Source organism: Crinia signifera, chromosome 11, assembly GCF_055691185.1.
Source record: "Crinia signifera chromosome 11, ASM5569118v1, whole genome shotgun sequence".
Classification (NCBI taxonomy): domain Eukaryota; kingdom Metazoa; phylum Chordata; class Amphibia; order Anura; family Myobatrachidae; genus Crinia; species Crinia signifera.
Genome location: NC_139227.1, coordinates 41,077,689 through 41,102,441, shown reverse-complemented (window position 1 = coordinate 41,102,441; position 24,753 = coordinate 41,077,689). Strand labels below are relative to the sequence as shown.

General features: G+C 45.7%; 1 long non-coding RNA gene across 7 annotated transcripts in view; it reads right to left on the bottom strand.

The window, feature by feature from the left end:
• Positions 1-5,974: 5,974 nt before the first annotated feature.
• LOC146045792 (uncharacterized) overlaps positions 5,975-24,753 on the bottom strand; it is a 378,902-nt gene continuing 360,123 nt past the window's right edge. For 5 of the 7 annotated variants that reach the window (XR_014465605.1, XR_014465610.1, XR_014465608.1 and 2 more), the window contains one exon: positions 13,455-14,332. This is a non-coding gene — a long non-coding RNA (uncharacterized LOC146045792). Of the gene's footprint in view, positions 6,755-13,454; positions 14,333-24,753 lie in introns of those variants that run through there. The other 2 variants (XR_014465606.1, XR_014465607.1) reach the window with 2 other exon arrangements.

The following is a 24,753-nucleotide window of genomic DNA, read 5'->3' as shown; positions in this document are numbered from 1 at the left end:
GTTTTATCTATCTACCTATCTATCTATCTACAGATGGAGCCCCTCTCATTGTTGCCCGACGCCTGCCAGAACGTCCCCTCTGGCCAGTGCCGGCAGGGAGGGACTCCATTAAACGGTCTCTCGTTGGCTGGGCAGTGGATTCCTGCCGGTCTCCGCTTCAGGGAGACGGGCAGGGTTAGGGGGGTCAGAGCGGTGGTGGGGACCGGCTCTGTCGGCGGGGTAGGCGGCAGGCGGCTCAGTCGCCGCGGGATGCGTGAGTAGGGGTTGGCGATAGTTTCACCAGCCCCTGCAAGAAAAAGTCGGGCTCCATCTGTATCTATCTAGTATAGAGTATATAGACTAGCTCAATCGATAGATAGATAGATATTGGGGTTCCAGATGACTGGACAAGGGTTGGGATCTCGACGGCCAGTATAGCAATGCCGAAGTCCCGACTGCCCGACAGTCAGGATCCCAACTCAACCAACAGAGGCTATTGAGTCTCATGGAATCCACGACTCTCAGAGGCAGAAAAGAACCAGTGGCATACTGGTATACTGACAGCCGAGATCACGACCGTTGGCCAGTCATAGCACAAACAGCTATTATGTACTGTATATAATTTGTGGATATATTTACACTTGTTTAATGTAGTGGGTATATGCCGATTCCCCTAAGTCTAAACCCCATGCTTCTGTCCACCCCTCTCTGGACCCCCCTTGCAAATTCTGAATTTGTCCCTGGAACCTACCAACCAATCCTCTCCTAGCTGCCATGTTACAGGGGAATGCGGACAGCATCCTGGTGGTCAGGATGTTGGCATTCAATATACTGACACTGGGATCCTGACTGCTGTTGTAACACCGATCGGGATGCTGATGCTGGAATCCCATAGGGGGGAGAGGGTTAGGGTACATACTGAGCTCCTGATAGGATTCTCCTTATTGGGATGCCGGGGATTGGTGTTTTGACTGTAGGCATCCTGACTGTATTCCGTTACAGGCTGTGCTTAACATTGGCAGTTAGGAGCTGATTGAGTGCTACTTAGGGGGACATTTACCAAAATGGATTCCCTAAAAATTCGTATTTGTATTCGTAGGAAATACGAATGTGTACGAATGATAGTGATCTTGAAAAAGTCGTGTTCCGGAGTGTAAGTTACTACAAAGTCGTATTTTTAAAATTCGTATTTTCCGATGGTGTAGGCATTCGTATGTTTGTTTACGCATGTTTTCGTAGTGTCGTAGATTCGTAGGTGAAATACGAATGTGGTAGAGATTTTTGTCTGAAAAGCCCGTTATTTCACGAATTTGTCGTGAAATAAAATACGAATTTTCGTATATTCAACCACATGGTTCACTACGAAAATGAAACTACAAGCGTGATTGGTGTATCTCTTATACACTGGGGAGGGCTCTCACACCCATATATAAGTCGTGGAGGCGCCAAAACTTGTTGTGGGTGTAGTTTGGAGTGTGTAGGAGAGAGGTGCAGTGGTGAGTTGTTTGGTGATTTTGGGTGAGTTTGTTAAAAGTGATTTCTGAGTGTGTATTGTTCTGAAAGTTGTCTTGTGCTATTGTTTGTCTTGTCCTTTTCAAAGTTTGTCCCATTAGTTTTTTTTTTTTGTCCTATAGTCGATATTTGTGTGTGTTTGTGTGTGTGTGTGTGTGTGTGTGATGTGTTTTTCAAATGATAACACATGTGTTCCATTGAAGCCGGTGAAATACACTTTAAAATAGACCTTGTCAAGGAGGGTGTATTTTATTTCACAAATTTTTGTACGAATCGGAGTTGTTTACGAATCCGATTTTACAACTTCACGAATACGAATTTTTAGTACATGATGAAAACACGCCTAGCCCATGCAAAAATCATTCGTATTCTATCGATGGTGTAGACTTTTCGTACACATGCGTAGTCGTATTTTGATATACGAATACGACCTCAATATGACAAGTTCACGCCAAGATAATTTCCACGATAGTACGATTTTTTTACTTCTTAAATTACGAATTCACGAATACGCCAGAAATTCACGACAATACGCCTACGAATACGACTTTTTTTTCACTTTTATTATACGAATCCATTTTGGTAAATTTCCCCCATATTCTCTACGCTTGGAATTCACGAATACGCCAGAAATTCACGACAATACGCCTACGAATACGACTTTTTTCACTTTTATTATACGAATCCATTTTGGTAAATTTCCCCCATATTCTCTACGCTTTATCACTCTCCAAGGCTTAGTACATTTGCCCCAAATTGGTTAACATTGGGCCACTTTTCTTTTTGTAAGACATTTGTAAAACAGAGATTCCCCACTCTACCGCGCCACTAAAATCTGCTGCCCAGTTCCTATCCAAGGAGCACCACTCCTCTACCAAAATACACAAATCTAGACAAGAGGATAGTGACCAGGCGCTGATCTTATTCTATTAGGTATGAGTCCATGTAGGGTTTTACTTCCTCTTGGACATCCACCAAATTTTCCTTTAAAACAATCTTTTATTTGGGAAGTTCACGCAGACGCTCAATGGACCACACTGACCTTGGTGGTGGTCCCTATATGCACGTAGCGTTTTCTTTATTCCTTAAATGTCCTATCCAGGGTCCTCTATCCCTCCAAAGACCAATGATTAATGTTACTGACCTGGGTGGTGGTCCCTATGTTCACGTAACAGTTTCTTTGAAATCAGGATTCCCCCCGTATCAGGACACCAAAGAGAGTAGTGGGTATTTTCTTTCAACGGTTTATTTCCACAAATGTTAAAATCCAAAATCCAAAACAAGATAAAAATAGTAATAGTAAAAATAGGAGCTATTGCCAGGTAAACCAATACAACATTAGAATCCCCTCACCCGGGATGAGCAGGATGAAATGTTCAGATGGAAAAGCAGATATTGGTCCCCTCTGGCTCCAGCGTCCTGCTACACCAACGCGTTTCTGACGGTAATGTCCTTCCTCAGGCTGTGCTTAACATTGGCAGTTAGGAGCTGATTGAGTGCTACTTATTCTCTACGCTTTATCACTCTCCAAGGCTTAGTACATTTGCCCCAAATTGGTTAACATTGGGCCACTTTTCTTTTTGTAAGACATGTTTGGAATTGAATCAGTTTATATTTTTTGCCGTTAGGTCTTAAAGGATGTTCCCACTACAACAATCTGTAAAGGCGCCAGAGGCGTAACTCTGGGAGGCAATGAAGTCATCTGCCACCGGGCTCCTGTTCCCAAGGGGGCACCTCTCCTTCCATGCAAGTTGAAATCAATTCATTGATATCACTTCTGTGGCTGAGTCTTTATTCTAAACATAATATACATACACACATGCATACATTTATTTATATAAGGTGGTGTGTGTGTGTTTGTGGGGTGGGGGGGGGGGGCACCAATACTTATCTTGCCTCCAGGCAGTTGGAATGAACTTATACCACTGAAAGGCGCCCACCCATACTGTCACTTTGGTGGCCGGATCCACTGCTTTAGGTCTAACCGGCCTCAAATTGGAATTAGAAGGTCTTTGAGCAGGGCTGTTGGCCACGATTTCCACATATGTTGGTTCTTTATCTGAAATTTGGCTAGATACATGTACATGTAACATGGGTGGTTCGGCTAAACCACCAAACCTGGCCATGTTGTGGAAACCTAATATTTGCGCATTGAAGATGACTTCTTCTTTGTTATGTTTTTCACTTTGCTCATAAACAAGTACGCTTCGTACTTTTCGGACTTTCTGCACATTGCCGGGTAACGATACCTCAGCGAACATACAAGAATGGCAAACCTACAGTATGTGTTGTGCGCTGTCTATGTTGTAGGACCGCTAATATTTATTTGCAAAGGAAACCCATTGAAAGTTCTGAGCTGGTAGTACCACATAACGTGATATCCTTCTAACCTGGCATTAAATATTCAAAAGTTAGTTTAGGAAAGTGTGAGCAATTAAATTAATCAATCTTCCTGGCCGTGCACTGAACAGATGCTCAATAAATCCTTTACGCTTACAGTGGGGGACGGGGATCGTCCACTTTTAACTGTCCTTCACCGATGACATGCCTGTGCTTGTCCTTACGGCAGGCCTCCTGGGCCACTCGCAGGCAGTTCTGCTGTGCTGTGCCTTTATTATAAATAACAGGCCACATGGACTACCCGAAGAACCCGAGAACGGAGGCTTAATGATCCTTCAGGCTATATCCTGGGCTCTCATTTGATCCTAGATAATGGGGCTGATGGGAATGGCACAGGAGTGACGGATGGCAGTGACAAATGGTTCCCTTCGTTCTTGTGCTGACAACCAGTGAATGTAGGGCAGCTTCGAACAAAGGTCAATCTTATAGTTCTCCTTCGACTTTCAAAGTTTTTTTTTTTCTTTCGTAGGAGATCAAAACAAAAAAATAGACAGACTCAGTCGGTTCCACGTCTGAGGCCGGTGTGTAGTAACCATTTATCACACGAATGCACTCACAACACGCTTACAAATAAGGAATATGCGATCATTGGTTAGTACGATCCCAAAAATAGCAGCTGTTGTTTTATTATGAGTTAAAGCTTTGTGATCATTTGTGAAACGCCGCTTCCTACACTTAATGTCTGACGACCTCCTCTAGACCTTTGTCCCGACACGGAAAAAAGGACATCGATGATTGATTGCGAGACATTGTCATAATATATTCGATGTCTTGGAAGTGTTATTGAAAAATATGATGTTCTCTGTTTGCATCCTTTAGCCGGCACATTCTTTTTTCCGAACAATGGCTTGGGGGGACGGGGGGGACGTGTCTTTGGGCACGGGTGGCTAGTACATCCTACTGACCTATCCATCAGCTTTATAATCATCACCGTCATTATTCTAAATGCGTTTCTTTTACATTTTTCTTTTTTTGGGTCTCGTCTTTAGTGCGGAATAAGTAGGATAAACCATGGCATTCAGAGATAATGACTTAAAATGTCTACCGAACACATTATATACAACTTTAACCTTTGAGTCCTACCACGCCAAATATGGACTTTATCCACTTTTTAATGAGGCTCTAAAATTTTCATGATTAAGTTAGTATTTTAGCCAGAACTGCAGTCCTGACATGTTGTACAACATTCCAGACGGCTGATCTTTAGAAATCCACCGTATGTTTGACCGTTAAAGTGTATTATTATCTCAGTGCAAAGATTAGTATTAAGCACAGCTCAGAGAGTCTCAGTGTGTGAGGATTCCCATCTCCTTCTGTGGATCAATATATGGTTTAATCATTGTTTAAACTCTGCCTCGGAGATGGGCTAGTTATTAATACAATTATAATCCTGGGATAAGTTTATCTATTATGTGCATATTAATCCTGAAGAGTTTACTCTTAACGAGAGGATCCAGATTTCCGTCTATGAATTAGTCACTTGATGCATTTTCAATTGATAGTGTTTTTTTATTTTGTGTACACCTGCGGATTATTTTTGACTAACATAGAAGAAGCCTAGTTATTAATATCCACCGGTCTCCGGTGATCAGCTAATAATTATTTGGGAAGTTTTTTTTAATCATTTCAGAATACAGAAATGCTGGCATTGTGCCGTGAAGGTTGTTCTATTGAAGATGGGATGTTGCCCATAGCAACCAATCAAATTTCATCTACTGTATTATCTTCTCGAAAGTGCTAAATAAAGAAGTAGAATCTGATGGTTGCTATCGCCAAAACATCCCACCTTCAATAGACCTCCCATCTTAGTAAATTTACCTCCAAATCGCCAGGCCAGGGTTTGCATAGATGTAAACGGAGTTTTATTGTACGTATGTTTTAAAGATTTTGCCGATTACGACGGGTTAGAAAGGCAAAATGTAAATGCCGTACAGTGTGTCGTCAGTGGCATCCTCCATCATCTGCACGTGCAGGATGACGGAATATGCGCATTAACCTTTAGGAAGGTGCAAGCAGAAACTTATGGCAAGGGTAGTGGCTAAATACAAGTGCACTTTGGGTCCTTTCATGCCCAGGGGGCTTTGCAGGTTAACTTTCCACACCACCACCACCTTTAGTAACCAGGTGGTGAGCAAAGCAGAGTGAAGCAAGCCACCATGTCCATAGTGGATGAGCATCCATTTGGGACCCTTCTTCCAACCTTGCTCCTCCGCTGTCCTGCCTTGTCACGTGGCCGGTCCTTTACCGCACTGTATTAATCTTTCCCATAATACAATTTTATTTTATTGACTCACCCTGGTAATAATGACTTTATATGATAAGTCAGACATAGAGGATAATGGTGATTAACAGAGGACAATAGTGGCTGATTCAGAGGCGGGAGCATAGCAACAAGCAACTTTCTAAAACAAGTAATGCTGCAATATAAGGGGTGCACATATATTGTGTTTGCATGCAGGGTAAACACTGTCCGCTTTAGCATGTAGACCACACAAATACCGGACAGTGTTATTATCACAGCTAAGCTTTTTTGAGTGTGTTAAATTAGTGAAGACAGTACAATGATATTCTCAGTGATAAATACCCCTGCTAACCGAATGTGAGTCCTTCATATGAATACACCCATTTCCCCATTCATTTGGAGGTTTAGTAAATAGGCCCTTTTGATTATTTGTTCGCTGAGAGTGACATTGTCTTCCATCTTCCTTGTGGTTGAATCCCCATCAAGTTCCACAGCCAAAACCTTCCTTCAGGTCTCGCCTCACTCCAGCGAGAGGGCTCACTGGGGACCCGGTACATCTGCATGTCCTTATGCTGTGGCGGCTAGGAAAGCATCTTCCTGTGTGATCATGCTGCTCCTAATCTGAAACAAACGATCACCGGAAAAATAGGAGCATTATCTCTGGCAAACACCAGAAGCAAAACTATATAAATATATAGATAGATATAATAGAAGGTGCAGGGGCAGATTCATCTCCAGAGCGCCCATCAATCTCTCATCTTAGAAATACACAATAACTAGGCAGCAGAGGAGCTGATTTATAGCCACAGGAACCTGCACACTGACCGGCAGATTCACCTGCCCTCCCTGGCTTTCTCCCCGACAGAATGGCTGATTCCAGCCATTACAATGATCTACGGCTTCTCCCTACTGTTTTACAAGTACATTAGCTTTATTTAATGAGATCTCGGAGTAATTTAACAGATGTATATAGAGCATACAACTCGGAAAATCCTTGCTACTTAAGTCCTTTTGCCAAACGGGGCTAGTGACGTCCGCAGTAATGCATACGCCTAACTCTTGATTACAATACCGTTTAATTGAAAGAAAAGGGTATTTAAATAATTAAATCTGCAACATGATTTGGCACCGTCATGACTTATTTTTATACAGAGGCTGCTACGGAGGACGCTCACTTGATGGAAATACAAATATAGCGTGGGCGTTCCCTCCAACTTAGGTCAGTGGGAAATGTTTCCAAGTGTTATTTCAGTTTTCTTCTAACAATGGCCAATGCACCCATCCCTACTGGGCACAGCGAAGACAGGGGGTGGTATAGAAGATCTACACCAGACATCTCCAACTTTCGGCCCTCCAGCTGTTGTGAAACTACAAGTGCCATCATGCCTTGCCACAGTTTTGCTATTAGGAAATGCTAAAACTGCAAGGCATGCTGGGATGTGTAGTTTCACAACAGCTGGAGGGCCACAGGTTGGACAGGCCTGATCTACACTGTCTACTCTAGATAAACAGTCAAAGGATCAAGAGCTTCTGGTTGAATGTGATTATGGTTGACAGGGTTAAAATAACATTGGGCCTGATCGCATGGCTGCTAATCTTGGAAACCCTGCAATCAGATATAGATTTTGCTGCACTCATCATTGCTGCACCACGCTGCTCATTGCATTTCTATGAGCCGCGGGAGCAAATTAGACTAATTCGTGTGGCAATGGAATTGCGCCAATCACCACGTATGTCACATGTGGCAATTAGCACACGCACAATGAGTGCGTCTACATCTGTATGTAGGAAGTAACTGTTACAGGTTGGGTATCCCTTACTCGGATATCGCATATCTGAAATAGTACGAAAACCATAGGTTTTCAGAATTAGGGGGGGGGGGGTTGTTGGCCCACGGTGTACACTGCGGCCATCGGGATCCTCTTCAGCAACATTCCTGGTCCCAAGGAAGCATTGCCCGGCACGCTGGTGATGTCATAGAGGAATCTGATGCCCACTGTTAACGTTGACTGACCATGGGGGCATGGAAAATTTTCCAAAATCCGCAATAAGCCTTTATCCAAATTGCTCATGGTCCCGAGCATTTCTGATAAGGGATACTCAACCTGTGCTTGGTAAATTGTTGGAGCAGGGAGCGTTTTCTTGCCCAAAAGGAGGTTTTGAGGTGTGGGGCTGTTGGGAGCTGATTATTGGGTACTTTATCTCTCTCACTCTTCCCTCTAGTTTTTTTTGACAGATACGCCCCTAAGCTTCCCCTGATGGTGTCATACAGTTACAGAGAGCGTAGAGTGCAGGGCGGCCATTGTTATGTGTTTGACATGCAATGTACAACAAGTAAGAAGTTGTTGCGCGCTCCATATCAGATGCACTTGTGTTTGGCTGATTTTCCACCAGTTGTTTTTTCTAAACTTCAGATCCTTTTTTTTTTATAGATACATTACATCTTTTTATTGAAACTCACTCCATATGTAGAGTGATGGTTACAATTATCGTCCGTACCACTTAGATCTAAAAGCAATGTTCTAATTCAAGGCATAAGTAGACACATATAACCTGATCTAGTTCCTCACCTACGTTTTAAAATTACAACATTCATAAAATGCTCCTTATTAGAATGCAGGATTGGAAGAGGAATGAGAGCGTTTATCTGGCTGTTATATATAATGCATTCTGCCTTTACTGCAGGGCTTATATCATCAGGCTCTTACATGGAGAAGCCATTGGTAGATAGGGGTGTTTTAAGGCTACAGTCAGACAGCGGAACCGGCACATGGGCGAAAGGCTCCGTAAATATTGGAATACTTCTGTTTGGTCAGCTGCGGTGTCCTTGTGAGCTGTTTAGGCTGGAAGGATAGTCATTTCATAATGGTCTCAAAGATTATACTTTAAAATTGAATATTTACATTATTCCAAGGAGAATTCCTCTCCATTAAAATGATTGTATGGAAATGTATACATTGATCTCACTCCCACCCATCTATATAGCAATGCCGATAAATACAGAGCTCATATTGCTAAATGATAGCATCATGCAAATACCTGAAGTTTTATGTTATCAACAAGTTTCAGAACAGAGATCTAAAGTACGTCGGCCCTTGCATTAAATATTGAATTTTAAGGGGTTGGCTATTTAAGTATTCAACTGAATTTAACCAGCCCATCTTCATTAGTTCACTCCACTGTGCATCGGACTCTGATCACACTGGACTGCTCTCCGCACTGCTTTCTCTGCCTAGGCACTGCCAAGGGGTAACGGCTTCCTCTGCCTAGGCACTGCCAAGGGGGAACTGCTTCTTCTGCCTAGGGGCACTGCTTCCTCTGCCTAGGCACTGCCAATGGGGAATGGCTTCCTCTGCCTTGGGGCATTGCTTCCTCTGCCAAGGCACTGCCAAGGGGGAATGGCTTCTTCTGCCTAGGCACTACCAAGGGGGAACTGCTTCCTCTGCCTAGGGGCACTGCTTCCTCTGCCTAGGCACTGCCAATGGGGAATGGCTTCCTCTGTCTAGGTACTGCCAAGGGGGAACTGCTTCCTCTGCCTAGGGGCACTGCTTCCTCTGCCTAGGCACTGCCAATGGGGAATGGCTTCCTCTGTGTAGGTACTGCCATGGGGGAACTGCTTCCTCTGCCTAGGGGCACTGCTTCCTCTGCCTAGGCACTGCCAATGGGGAATGGCTTCCTCTGTCTACGTACTGCCAAGGGGGAACTGCTTCCTCTGCCTAGGGGCACTGCTTCCTCTGCCTAGGCACTGCCAATGGGGAATGGCTTCCTCTGCCCAGGGGCATTGCTTCCTCTGCCTAGGAACTGCCAAGGGGGAACGGCTTCTTCTGCCTAGGCACTACCAAGGGGGAACTGCTTCCTCTGCCTAGGGGCACTGCTTCCTCTGCCTAGGCACTGCCAATGGGGAATGGCTTCCTCTGTCTAGGTACTGCCAAGGGGGAACTGCTTCCTCTGCCTAGGGGCACTGCTTCCTCTGCCTAGGCACTGCCAATGGGGAATGGCTTCCTCTGTCTAGGGGCATTGCTTCCTCTGCCTAGGAACTGCCAAGGGGGAACGGCTTCTTCTGCCTAGGCACTACCAAGGGGGCACTGCTTCCTCTGCCTAGGCACTGCCAATGGGGAATGGCTTCCTCTGCCTAGGCACTGCCAAGGGGGAACTGCTTCTTCTGCCGAGGGGCACTGCTTCCTCTGCCTAGGCACTGCCAATGGGGAATGGCTTCCTCTGCCTAGGGGCATTGCTTCCTCTGCCTAGGAACTGCCAAGGGGGAACAGCTTCTTCTGCCTAGGCACTACCAAGGGGGAACTGCTTCCTATGCCTAGGCACTGCCAAGGGGGAACTGCTTCCTCTGCCTAGGGGCACTGCTTCCTCTGCCTAGGAACTGCCAAGGGGAACGGCTTCCTCTGCATAGGCACTGCCAAGGAGGAACTGCTTCGTGTACGTAGGGGGACTGCTTCCTCGGCCTAGGGGCACTGCTTCCTCTGCCTAGGAACTGCCAAGGGGGAATGGCTTCCTCTGCCTAGGCACTGCCAAGGAGGATCTGCTTCCGGTACCTAGGGGGACTGCTTCCTCTGCCTAGGCACTGCCAAGGGGGAACAGCTTTCTCTACCTAGGGGCACTGGTTCCTCTGCCTAGGCACTGCCGAGGGGGAATGGCTTCCTCTGCCAAGGGGCAGGGGCAGAGAAAGCTGTGTAGAGCAGGCATTTAGTAAATTCCATTAGATCACATTTTCCATTATAAGTATGGGAAATGTGATCTAGTTACTTGAAAATATGCAAATTAAAGGGGTTGGAGCAGTTTTTAAATGAAAATTGCTACAAAATTCCTTTAATGCATTTAGGTGTCACTAAAATAATACAAAAAGGGTATAAAAACTTCCACACTATTTTAATAAAAACATGTTAATAAATCTGTTGTTCCCAGTATATAGGGGTTGTACAGTAATGTAGGTGCGCACTGTCCTCCCTCATCCCATCAATATCATACAGATGAAATATTCCTTTAGCATTACATTACAAGGGGCGGCACTTGAATGGTTTCTGAGGAAACAAGCGTATACCACCGTTACTATGCTGGAACATATACAGTAGTCTTTGGAAGAGTTGATCTCTGTTTTGACAGCTACACAAACCCCACATTGGTCCTACTGAAACACTACTAACAGGGTGACATGTTATGTGGCAAGTCTTACCTGGGGCCAGGAGACCTCAGTAATGTGCAGGATGTTTCTGATGACTTCTCTTTACAAATAATTAACACACTATTCTATTATTAGTATCACAAGTTCAGTTTCTCCTGTTCTATCTATCCACATACCTGCGTAGCCACTGGCTACTGAGACATTAGTATGACCAGGTTAAACTGTAATTCTGCTGATACGGAAATGATCCAGATTATATTCTCCCATGTTTTAGAGCAAAACATCTTGATGTGTAACAGAAGAGTGTCAGCAGTTCTGACATGTAGGGGAAGACAATCCACTATGTTTTTCTTTCTAAAGTTGATCACTAACCATTGCCATAAGTTTGTCAAAGTCCATCCCAATTCTCAGGTCACGGATTAGTACCTGCTCTGCTGAAAGCAATTTATTATACAGGTGACTATTTTTTACCTATTTACATTGTACTCTCCATTTAAGGTACATAGTATAGAATCAGATAGAGCATTGCATTACTAATAGCTAAGGGCCACATGCATGAGCGACAATTTGCCACAATTTTTCATCCATTGACCACCTTTGGTAACCACTAGGCCGGTTTAAAAAGCCAAGCGGTAAAATGTGAGCGGATTGGTGGAATGTTCCCATTGGCTGATGGCCTGTATGATATGACTGTAATCCCTGAGGCACTTCTATCATTCCTGTTTTCGGCTTCTTATTCCCCTATTTGGGTATTAGTCTTGTTAACCTGGTAACTGGACTAGCAGACCAATCAGGGCCATCCCCTTATGGTGCAGCACGGAAAGTTTGAGGCAACGGTATTCTGATTTGCTCTTGCAGGGCACCGAACACATGTGATGAGGTGAGAGTTCACATTGGGCCTGATTCAGCTTGGTTCGTAAGACGCAAAGATGCTGCTTACTGAGCGCTGAAAGGCCACCCTGCCGAAAACGCAGGCATGCCCAAGAGTTTTATGGGAGGGTGTGTGCAATGAGGGATTTGTTACAAATTAAGTGACAGGAAGGCAGCATTTGAAGGGTGGAAACAAGGAGAGGTCAAGTAACGCAGGCGTGCCATGGCCGTTCTGATGGCGTTTTCCGGGCGTGCATAATTTAGCAGCTGCGATCTTGCGTGCTATTGGAGGGCCGCTCAGCCTGCGCATCTACAGAAGCACTCAGACTCTGTGACATCACCCGATCTGCGACAATGGTACCGATGTATCAGCAATAATACGCTGCATTATAAAGTGACCAGAGATCTGTGCACTGTATAGTACAGATGCCATAGTCATCATATCAGTATAGTAAAGCAACAGCGCCCTAGAATATCAATATTTGTCACAGCACCTCTAGGTCAAAAGTCTCTTGTTGATCATTTTAGAAAATATATTAAATTAAGTAAATTGTGTTTATATGTTATCATTAGGATCAATTATGTATTGAGGAACCAGAGAAGCTTTTGTTTGCCCACATATTTCATGATTGGCGGCCACCAACTCTGGTTTTGCCTATTGCTTTGCCCATAACTATTATGAATTTGTCCTAGACCACCAATCCAAGTCACCCTTGAAAGTGTTCCAAGGCACCCCAGGGTGCCTAGGCACACAGTTTGGGAACCACTGCGCTATACAATAGGTTTGGGATCTGTATATGCATTTATCTCTTTTTAAGGCTTAATACATCTGCCTGCATTTGATAAATGACAGGCAGGAGCTGATTGGCTGGTGGTTTATCACTCTCCGCTTATTCACCTTTTGAAGCTTAGTGCATCTGGCCCCAAAGCTTTATATATATATGTCTAATGTCCGTTTGTGTGCCATCTGTTGGCAGCAAGTGAAACTACATCTTTCTCTCTCACACATGCACAAACACAGAGGCAATCACAAGGTAGCAGAGCGGGCTTACTCGCACTAAGATTTAGATGTTATATAGAATGTCTCTATGATATGTTTTGATCACCATATTTCCTTATGTAACTGTCTAATATGATTATATTTTTGTTACAACTTTTCTTGAAAACAAAACAAAGAAAAAGTTGCAAAATAACAATATAGATTTTTTTTTTTAAATCGCTTTCTAATTTATAGTCAATATGACAAAAGTGGTGTTCAGCTTCATATTTATTTGTAAACCTAAGAATATCCAATATCACAACGCTACACCCAGCACAACAAGAGCACAAACGCTTCTTCTCCCGAGGTTTACATTGAGCGGAATTTGTTTAATGAGCTTGACACTAAAAAGATGCATAGAGTATGTCAGACACCCAGCGCTTCCGGATTCCTGGGGACCGATAACATCTCCTGTACTGACCACTCACTTCGTCTTCCAGCCAGCCTCCTATATCTCACCATTCTTTGGGGGATTATAAATGAGAGGGCAGGAGGAACAAGGAGGAAAAATAATGAAAAACATTCCAAGAAAAGGAAGAAAAATTATAACCAGGCTTCGCGAAAGTATAATAATATTTATTGACTTGTGTACGTGACTGTAGGGAAAGATCACTACATGAGGGAAAGTTTCCCAGGCAAATAATCTGGGGACTGCTGAGAAATTTACAACAGTTTTAAGATATGCAAATTAAATGCTAGGTATAGACAGTGGGGTAATTAATTGTAAATCTAAGAATAATGTTTCTTTGTCAGCGCTGTCTGCGTGTTGTAGATACATCCAGCGGAATGTTTTTCACTGGCTGTTTTTAATAATTAATTCTGGATATCACAACACTGATGTACATTATTCTTTAATTGGGATATTCTTAGGTGAGATTAGAACAGCTGCAATAAGAAAACGTCCCTTATGTTGGGGTCGTGCTCTCTGGTTAACGCGCATCTGCTCCGATGTCGTAGCCGGTGGAGGAACACCAGTTGGAACAGTCGGCTCGTAATGTAATATTACGTGACAATTCATGTTTGTAATGCAACCTGCTACGGGTCAGCCGGAAGACGCTCTAATTATTTCTCCGAGGTTCTCAATGGTTTGATGCCGGCTTCACTGGGTTTTCCTGGGATTTTCCTTCTTGTCATCATCCTTGGATGCGCCACAGATCTGTAGGATAAATGCACAGAATTATCCTGAGTTACTAACGTATCTGTATATAACATCTCACAGTGCATCAGAGTAATGCTGTATACACACGGTTCGATTCAGTGTCATTTTCGATTAGATTTGGACTATATAATCCAAATTGACTTAAAAAAATGTCACTGCTTCGATTTGCCAGATCGAAAGCAGTTCCATGCTGCTCAATGCAGAATCCCCCCTCCTTCCTTCCTTCCTTCCTTCCTTCCTTCCTTCCTGGCCGATGCCAGTAACCCGCCATATATGTCCTCCTAGATTCATGATGCAATTTGCTGTGGATTACGTGATCGTGGAGCAGATCCCCACCGTGTGATTCAACCCTTCAAAATGTGGATGGTGTGGGTTTTGAACTGTGGCATACCTGATACCAGCGCCTGCTGGAGGCAGCCATTGTTTGGGATGAGACCATGTTCATGAAGAGGCATGTATGCAGCCGTCATACTGGCATACTGGCCCAGATCCACCGGGAGGTTCATAAAAATCAGGTTTGGGGTTGGCAAGTCTACTGGATCTGGTCGCAACCCCCCCACAGGTGTGTTTGAACCTGGACTGTCGGAGGAGGCCGAAGACTATACTTGCCTAACATCCCAGAATGGCCTTGAGGCTCCTGAAAATCAGGTGACCTTCCAGGCCCCCGCATCCCCCTTTGCAGCAGAGAAAAATGCTGACATATATATATATTAAAATTTTTAAGACAAATTGCGCTATTTCACCCCCGCACCCTCTCCGCTGACCCACAAATTTGGCTAGAGTGGGGATGAGGCTTAATTGCGTCAGCAGAGAGGAGCACAAAGTAGGCAAGTATGCCAGTGGTGTAATTTGCTTCCTTGTAGCCCCGCCCTCTGCTTTACAATGCTGATAATCTGCCAATGATTAGCGGGGGTTATCCCCATGCCGCCCACATGCTGTGAGGCCACACCCCTTATTTTCAGATAGAGCAGCTGGTGTAATGTGAATTTGGATTTTCATGACTATTACAATTCCTCATCATTCAACCTACAGAATGCCTCCCTGTGCTGTACTGTATGTACATTGTTACACTTTATTACTATACTATTTCCTGGCTTATATCCTGGATGCCACTGTTAAAATCTGCTTGATAAGGTTATCTTAATGGGTGTTGGTGAAATAAGTTTTTTGTGCATTAACCCCTTCAGTTGTTTTTTTTTTTTTTAAGGGAGTGCTCCCACTAGGCAAGTTTTTATGGGGAGCGCTCCCTAAAAAAAACCACCACTGTCTCCCCGGGTCTGGGCAGCGCCGCTGAACTGTCAATCAGCCGGTGCCTGGCCCAGAGCCCCGTCTCTGCCCCTGGCAGCCGACTTGTCATAAGCTGGCGCCGGAGACTTCAATAGAAAAGCTGGGGGGAGGAGGTGCGGTGTAGGAGAGGGAGCCGGGCAGCGCTGAAGCTAAACAGTGGCAATCCCGAGAATTTTCCAGGCTTGCCAGACTGGGAGCTGAGGCACAGCCGGAAAAATCTCGGGATTGCCAATGAAGGGGTTAATGAGAGTTGAAAGGCGCACTTTTACTGCGTACCCTGCATGGTATAGCTGTGCCGTATTCCCTGCAAGGTAGAGCTACACATGTGCGGTCCTGATTCCATAAGAGAAAATGTGTAGAATGTACAGTAAGTAGCTGCAGGCTGTTGTACATGGTCATGGTGCTCCTCCTGGATACTGTACACAAAGTGGAAACCGCCAATGTGGACCAGTTCTAGGTATTGGGGATGTGGTTATGGTGCTCAAGCATGAAATCTCCTCATTCTTGGCACTTAGCCACCTGGCGCACATAGGCAGTGGTGCCAAAGAGAGGGGCTACTAATTACCCAGGCCTAGAATGGATGGAGGGGTCTGGTGGGGTCCCCGTTACCTGGCAGCAGCTCTTCTCAACCAGCACATGGTGCCTGTGTGCTGGGCTGCAATGTGGCAGTGTGCTATTTTTTTTTCAGTATTTGGTCTAAGGGTAAATGACTAGGCCTTCCACAATTAGGCCACACTCCCTGAAAAGTACCTGGGCCCAGCCAGGCTCTCTATGCCCTGCCCATAGGCAAACACTTTTGTTGACTATGGCACCGTGCCTCAGTGTAGGAATGGACATCAGAATGTACATCAATGGTTTTCATTTGATGGTAGTGATTTTACCATTGGAAGGCGGCATCCAAAGGTTGCCACTATCGAATATCAATCATTTGCTTGTAAGCAGCTGATGTCCTCAGTGTAATGAAGCCGTCTCCATGATACAGATGGGGCCGGTTTTAGCTTTGCTGGCGAACCGCCAGCAGCACGGCGATCCATCTGACTGAGACGCGCGTGTGTCCCCCACACACACGCGTCTCAGTATTCGGGCGGCGAGGCGGACGCAATACTGTCCGCTTCCCGCTCGATAGTGCTGGGGGGGACCCGAGGAGGCTGCGGGGGGTGCGGTCGCCCGGTGTGGGCACCGGGCGCGGCGCGCGCGTCCCCCTTCCGGCATACAGATGGCGGGGATGCAGGTGATGGCGATGGCGACGCCATCGCCATCACCTGCAAAGATGAATCCCGATACATCTGTAGATGCAGCAAAGAAATTGAAATGGTCTAGATTGTATGTTCTAGACATAATGTTATAGGTCAGGGTTACACGCAAATATCTGCTCAGGCAATAGATAGCATAGAGGCATGTCCACATAAAGTCGTCGTCGTCCCCCCCCCCCCCCCCAGTATATAATGTCAACTAGGGTCGGTGCAAGGATTTTTGTGCCCTAGGCAAACTCCAGATAATTGCTTCCACCACCGAGCACACACCAATACTGACTCAACAGCATCGTAGAGGTTTTACACCTGTTGTTAGCATTAATGGCCCAAATAAGTTTGGCTCATTAAGCTTACTGAGTCAAACTGCTGCCGCTGCGCCGCCCCGATGCTGCCGATTACCCTCGGTAAAATGGCAGGAGATGTGTAATGAAAACACATCCCCTCGCATGCCTCCGCTGCAAGAGAAATCATTCAATGGTCACTGAATTTTATTCATGTGCGCCAGGACGAAGACTGGGCGCGGGGCTGACGTCCTGTGGCAGGCATTGGCCCACCGGGTGTGGGTTGTTAGGTCTACACCAACTAGGTCGACACCACTAGGTCGACAGCAGCAAGGTAGACATGGGTCTAGGTTGACATACATTAGGTCGACATGGGCAAGGTCGACATGGGGTTTTCACTATGCTCGGCACACTATTTTATTCTCCCTCCACACCCTAGTGGATGGTAGGGCATGAAATACCGCCTGTCGGCACATGTCGGCTCAAAAAACCAGTGAAAACCCCCATGTCGACCTTTTGAGCTCATGTCGACCTAACGATTGTGTTGACCTAACGATTGTGTCCACCTAGACCCATGTCCGACCTAGACACATGTCGACCTTGCTGCCTGTTGACCTAGTGGTGTTGACCCAATGCTTGTCGACCTAGTTGTGTAGACCTAATGACCGTATACCGACCCACCCGGGTCCCACGGGAACACCTCATGTTTTTATGGGGGATGCCCCATTCCCACCACCGTCTAACCAACACCCCCCTGCCATAACAAACAGCCTGGCGAGTATGTAACTCACCATGGCCGTTCATTACCGGGGCCTCTGCATATACACAGGCCCTAAGACCAACAAGATTCCTCTCTCAGAGTCCTCCTTAATTTTATGATAATCAAACTCAGGGGTGCCACCACATTCTGGAGTCCCTATGCAGCTGCCTAATGGTGGAGCCGTCCCTGATGCCAACTTATTTGCCTAACTCTTGACCCCACCACACATTTCTCTGCTCACCTCCTACATCCACCCCTAACCTCACTGGTCCTGACTTTGTTACTAACTTTTATCGCAGCACCAACATCATGAAAGCTCCTCTTGCCACAACGTGTTCTCCACTCACATAGCCATGCGCGGTCCTGTATGGTCTTTTTCCCTCACAGTCTTCTCTTCCTACTCAACCTGTTTTCGTCTATTGTGTCTCTATCTAGCAATGTTTGTTTGCGCTTATTTCACCAGTTCTTCAGTCATCACCTCAGGACACCCAGGAAACTGTAGGCCCGGTTCTATGCTCAGATATAGTCACAGGTGGAGGTCAGACACAGGGCAGATCCCAGGCAAAACACCCCCATGTGGGTTCTCCACACGGTTCTACTCCATCGTGGTGATGTTCTTGCTCCAATCCCATGTCCATTAAATTAGTTTGTGGTGTTTTAGCTTAGCCCTCTCCTCCTAGACTGTAAGGTCTGACAAACAGGGGCCTGACTCCCCTCTGTCTCTCTTCAGCACCTTGTTCATCTACCTTGTATTGTATGTAGGCGACGGTCATTCCCTTCTAATAGACATTTACTGGATCTCTAAAAAGCTGGTTACATGTCCATTAGTTTCTTCAGCCCAATGTGCTCAAACCGAGGAACGTGTATATTAAAATGTTTATACCAATTTTTAGAGTTTACATTAGTTTTACCATTAATATATACAGTATTAAGTTTATGAATTGCCTATAATTCTCCATCAAACCTACATTGGCCCTAAATGAGGCATATTGCTTTGCTGATGTCACATATGACATCACAATATTTATTTTTCTGTAATATTGGAAGCTTGGGTACTTGTGTACTAGCACGGCGCCCCGATAATTAGTCACCCGATTTTTTAATTGCATCGCATGCCATACACCCGATGCGACACGATTTTAACGCATATACGATATTAAATTGTATAAGCACCCTAATGGATGCTTTTAAGCACCCTAATGGGTGCTTACAATGCTTAAATGCACCCCCACGCCACCCCCCCCCCCCCCCCAGTATAAACGTGAACCCGAAGCATGGCGAGCGCAGCGAGCCCGCAAGGGGCGGCGGTACGCGTCCTACGACCTTTTCATGCCCCTACTATCCACGTCAGCGTGGAGTTGATTTTATAAAAGTGTGGCAAGCACAGCGAGCCACCGAGCCCGAAGCGTGGCGAGCGGACGCGGATACCTGTGATGCCTGCGAGGGGACGCGTATACTGCGAAGGTATCTGTGTGAGCTCGCCACGCTTCGGGCTCGGTGGCTCGCTGCTCTCGCCACACTTTAGAAAATCAACTCCACGCCGACGTGGATAGTGGGGGTATGAAAAGGTCGTAGGACGCGTACCGCCGCCCATCGCGGGCTCGCTGCGCTCGCCACGCTTCGGGTTCACGGGGTGCATTTAAGCATTGTAAGCACCCATTAGGGTGCTTATACAATTTATATTCGCATCGCATTGTATGGCATTGTACAGTATGCCATATACAATGGCATACAATTTTAAAATTGTATGCCATTTTACAACATCGTCCGATATCGCTTCGCATCGCATGCGATATGGTCTGCGATGCGATGGGCGCCGTGATAGTACACAAGTACCGAAGCTTGCAATCTAGAGAGATCTCAGCCATAAGCCCTTATTCTGGTTCACTCGCAAAGGCAAATTTCTTCTCAAATGGACAAAACCATGCTGCACTGTAACATGTGCAGATAGAATTAGATTTGGGTGAGATATTTTGTTTCTGTGCAGGATAAATACTGGCTGCTTTCTTTTTACACTGCAATATAGATTTCAATTTGAAATAAAACCCCACCCAAAATCTAATTATCTCTACACAAGTTACATCTGCCCCACCGGTAGTGCAGCATGGATTTGACCATTTAAGAAGGAATTTGCATTTGCAGGTGAAACAGAATAAGGGCCATAGTCTGTGTCCAGACGCCTCTTATAACAGGAAACCCTTAAATAGACTTGGGGTAAGTTAATTACAGTATTTAAAGTGCAGAGGTTATGGGTCAAAGGTTCATAATGTGATTGAAATGACTGGAAGAGAACATCTACGCTCACTCTCTTTCCCAGCCATCTGCTGCTATAACTGCAATGAATAAAGGTCCTGATGAAAGTGGAGTGCAGATTAATGACAACATTCTCTGCAACATCAGGTACATAAATGATCACACATTCATTTTTCATATAAAAATAGCTGTCCAGCTTCTCCGGGGTAACTTATTGCAAGACAATAAGTATCCTTTATTGAGGACGCCAGAGCGTCAGGCTTGGGACACGATGTAGTATGTAACCGAGGGCACGTCTCCCAGCATCTGTGCAGCTCCTGTGATGAATGAAAATTGCAGCCGTTCTCAAGAAGCCAGCAGAAGGCTGACATGTACTAATCAGATATATATAATCAGTAGTAAAAGCAGCGTAACAACTCAAAAAGAAAGGAAAAAAGTTTTGAAGTTAGAGCCTGGTTCAGACCTGTTCTCTATGCTGTGTGTAATCGCAGCCTAACGAACAGGCAAATGGCGCCCAGCCTGACTCCCCTCGCTAGCACATCTCCTTGCATACGGCTGATAAATCATTAGATGGTTGTTTACACTCTGGGTTAATTCTGGGAGGGAGCTGACGTCATGTGACGTCAACCGCCTGCCCCAGCAGGCATTGCCACACCTGCACTGAGTGTTTCCTTGCTTCCACCCCCTTCCCGCCCCTCCTGGATCGAATGTCCCGCTGAGTGTGAAACTCGGGGGCGGGGACGAATTCGGGCCCATAACGAACTAGTCTAAATTGGTGCCTTAGTTTGTATTCTTTCAGATGCTGGAGATCGGCGTCACCAGCTGGCGTTCTGGACATACTGTAGGTAAGCGGCTGGCTGCTACTGCGTCTTAAAGACAACCTATAAAGTGATGGTTCGGGATTATAAGGTGTAAACAGTGTCAACACTTGAGCATGGTTAGTGTACCCTGGCTCGCCATGCTTACGCACAGGGGCCTCGCTCTGCTGCACTCCGCACACTTTACTGCTCCCAATCGGAGTCCTTGAAAAAAGTAAAAAAATTCAAATTAGATCCTGAATAAATCATGTTGAACTTTTCACCTGCCGACGTTGTAATGTTGACCTTGTGCATGTCGTATAGTCCTTTTGGCTGTCTACCTAGACACTTTCAACCTACCGTATCATCCGGCTACCTAATTCATTTAACTTTTTTCTTCTATTTATTTCTTCCCCCCCTTCTCTCCCCTCCCACCCCCTTTGTCTCCCCTCCATCCCTTCTCCCCTCCCTCACCCTTCCCCCCCCCCTCTCTTACCCCCTTCCTTCTCCCCCCCCTCCCAATCTCTTCTCCCCCCCTTCCTTCTCTTCCACCCTCCATCTCTTCTCTTGCCCCCACCCCTTCCTTCCTGCCTTCCCTTCCTTCCCTCTCCCCCCACCCCTTCTCTTACCCCCCTCCCCTCCATCTCTTCTCCACCAACCCCCCCTCCTTTCCCGCCCTTCTCTTCTGTGCCATCTACAAACTTTATTACTGGACCTAGTTTAGTAACCAATAAATGCCCAAACAGCTGCCTCACACACACACACTGTGTAAACCAAATTGTCAGCGATTCACAAAATATCAAGTCCTGTCCTGTCATCATGTAATTTCTGATCAATAATACTAAAAGGCAGCAAGATAATAAATATATTCACTATAACTCAGCACCTGTCGTCTGCAGGGATTTATACTACCAAATACTCTGGTCTAAGAAAACCTTAAACCAGCAAGGAGAACAGGGGTACATAGGGAGAGCACGGGTACGTGGGGAGAGCACTGCTGCGTTGGGAGCACACGGGTACATGGGGAGCACACGGGTACATGGGGGGGCACACAGATTTATGGGGAGCACACGGGTACATGGGGAGCACACCGATATATTGGTGTTTCTTTTGTTGTACTTAGAATCCAGGGACGTGCAGTCAGGGGAGGCAGGGGAGGCAGTGCCTCCCCTGTCATTAATGATAAACATAATAAAATAATATAAAGAAAATACTTATGACACATATTATGTGTCATAAGTATATGCTTTATTTCATCCTATTCATTTTTACACCATCGTTTTGTTTTTTAATTGATTTCGGAGGCACTGGGAGCAGTGCCGCCGGCTATCCATGTTCAGTTTCCAGTAGGAGGAGGCGGGCAGGGGGCGAGCCCAAGCAGCAGGCTGAAAAATCCCATTAAAAAAACCTGCATAGGCGGCACCTATAGCGGTGCCTCAGTGACAGGGGGTGCTTTCTGCCTATATTATAGCACGCCCCTGTCACTGAGGCAGCTATGATTGGTGTCACTCTGCTGCCTGTCAGCGCAGCAGAAGCAATCCAGCTTCACCCTCCGCACCGCTCCCAAAGCCCCCCCCCCCCCGCCATCCCCACACTGCGTGCGGGTGCAAGAACCTCTGCACCGTCCATCCCGTCCCCCTCCCCTCCTCTCTTTCCCTACCCGGCGCTACACGTACCGACACAGGGGCTCCCCCCGTCCCCGACTGGTGCGTGATGAAAGTGTGCAAGTACCTCCTTCTCAGCCCGGATCTCCGCACCCCAGCCCCCGTATGCCCGGCGTAGACGGCTCCCATCAACGTAGGTGCCATGCCCGGATCCTGAGCCCAATTGGTAGCCCCAGGGCAGGGACGACGAGGTATACGGGAGAAAGCCAGAGGCTGGAGAATGCAGGTGCCGGGCGCTACATGTGTGGAAGTTTGATCCCGGCTGCTGATGAGTGAGAGCCAGGGACCAGGCAGTGTGGATATATGTAAGGTACATTATATGTATATGGGCATTTAATCATGTAGGGAAAATGTGTACAAGGCCTTATGTGTATATGGGGCATTAGTGTGGAGCATAAGTGTATGGTGCATTATGTGTATATGGCCATTAATCATTTGGGGCAAACGTGTATATGGGCATTAATCATGTGGGGCATATGTGTACAAGGGCTTATGTGTATATGGGTATTAATCATGTGGGGCATAAGTGTATGGTGCATTATGTGTATGTGGGCATTAATCATGTGGGGCATTATGTGCAGTAATCATGTGGGGCATACGTGTATGGTGCCTTATGTGTATATGGGCATTAATCATGTGGGGCATTATGTGCAGTAATAATGTGGGGCATACGTGTATGGTGCATTATGTGTATGTGGGCATTAATCATGTGGGGCATACGTGTATGGTGCATTATGTGTATGTGGGCATTAATCATGTGGGGCATACGTGTATGGTGCATTATGTGTATGTGGGCATTAATCATGTGGGGCATTATGTGCAGTAATCATGTGGGGCATACGTGTATGGTGCCTTATGTGTATATCGGCATTAATCATGTGGGGCATTATGTGCAGTAATAATGTGGGGCATACGTGTGTGGTGCATTATGTGTATGTGGGCATTAATCATGTGGGGCATACGTGTATGGTGCATTATGTGTATGTGGGCATTAATCATGTGGGGCATACGTGTATGGTGCATTATGTGTATGTGGGCATTAATCATGTGGGGCATTATGTGCAGTAATCATGTGGGGCATACGTGTATGGTGCCTTATGTGTATATCGGCATTAATCATGTGGGGCATTATGTGCAGTAATAATGTGGGGCATACGTGTGTGGTGCATTATGTGTATGTGGGCATTAATCATGTGGGGCATTATGTGCAGTAATCATGTGGGGCATACGTGTATGGTGCCTTATGTGTATATGGGCATTAATCATGTGGTGCATAAGTGTATGGTGCATTATGTGTATATAGGCATTAATCATGTGGGGCAAATGTGTACGGTGCCTTGTGTATATATGGGCATTAATCATGTGGGGCATAAGTGTATGGTGCACTATGTGTATATGGAGGTTGAACGCTGTGGCAGGTGCAGGATATGTGGGCATTAATCATGTGGTGCATTATGTTCATTAATCATGTGGGGCATATGTGTACGGTGCCTTATGTGTATATGGGCATTAATCATGTGGGGCAAATGTGTACGGTGCCTTATGTGTATATGGGCATTAATCATGTGGGGCATAAGTGTATGGTGCACTATGTGTATATGGAGGTTGAACACTGTGGCAGGTGCAGGATATGCAAGTCATTCTGCTTTCTGCTGCCAGTGAAGGATTGGTATCTAGAAGAGTGGTGACCCACACTCTAGAGAACCCTGGCGCTTGTAATAGTATATTGTATAAAGACTTAAATAGGAGAATATATAGAAATGGCCCCTTTGGCTGCTGCAAGTGCTAAGAGCCTACTAGGCTCTAAAAAGGGTTACAAAGAAAACAAAAATTGTGCACTGCGTTGGAAAGTGGGCATCAGAAGTATATATAACGTTAATATTTTAATTATTATGCTAACGCTGAAAACAATGAATAAAGTGTTTTATTTAAAAATAAGTGTCCTGTATTCATTGTTTTCAGCGTGAGCATAATAATTAAAATATTAACATTATATATACTTCTGATGCCCACTTTCCAACGCAGTACACAATTTCTGCTGCCAGTGCCTCACCAACCACTGTCCTCACCGCACGTCACTGTTAGAATCCGCTAGTCCAGTGGTTCCCAAACCTTTTTGAACC